The sequence below is a fragment of the Colobus angolensis genome, unplaced genomic scaffold (assembly GCF_000951035.1).
Source record: "Colobus angolensis palliatus isolate OR3802 unplaced genomic scaffold, Cang.pa_1.0 Scaffold148, whole genome shotgun sequence".
In the NCBI taxonomy this organism is placed as follows: Eukaryota; Metazoa; Chordata; class Mammalia; order Primates; family Cercopithecidae; genus Colobus; species Colobus angolensis.
In genome coordinates, this window is record NW_012114577.1 from 3,214,920 (window position 1) to 3,215,619 (window position 700).

General features: G+C 49.3%; 1 protein-coding gene across 1 annotated transcript in view; it reads right to left on the reverse strand.

Annotated features, from left to right (window-relative positions):
• Positions 1 to 700, reverse strand: part of RBM34 (RNA binding motif protein 34) — a 46,340-nt gene that overhangs the window by 19,556 nt on the left and 26,084 nt on the right. The window lies entirely within an intron of this gene.

Below are 700 nucleotides of genomic sequence, written 5' to 3' on the forward strand. Positions count from 1 at the left end.
TTTTTGAACTTTTAGTAGAGAAGGGGTTTCACCATGTTGGCCAGGCTGGTCTCGAACTCCCGACCTCAGGGGATCCGCCCGCCTTGGCTTTCCAGAGTGCTGGGATTACAGGTGTGGGACACCACGCCTGGCCTCAAAAAGGTTTTTCTACTGTTTTTAATGAAGTAGAGTTTAAATTGTCCTTCAAAATATGAGCAGGATGCTGAGCTAAGGATTGCAACAGTTACTATCACATGAACATGCAGAAACAAAGGGCAGGTTTTGCTTCAGCGATCCTCACAACAATGGAAGAAACGCAGGACATCGTCATTCTTTAAACAACACATATTTACCAGGCACAAGGCACCATTTCAGGTGTCAAGAGACAGAATGAGGTTGAGCACGGTGGCTCACGCCTGTAATCCCAGCACTTTGGGAGGCCGAGGCAGGCGGATCACAAGGTCATGAGATCAAGACTATACTCGTTAGCATAGTGAAACCCCGTCTCTACTAAAAATACAAAAGATTAGCCAGGTGTGGTGGCAGGCACCTGTAGTCCCAGCTACTCGGAAGGCTGAGACAGGAGAAGGGCGTGAACCCGGGAGGCAGAGCTTGCAGTAAGTCGAGATCACGCCACTGCACTCCAGCCTGGGTAACAGAGTGAGATTGTCTCAAAAAAAAAAAAAAGGCGGCCAGGCGCGGTGGCTCAAGCCTGTAATCC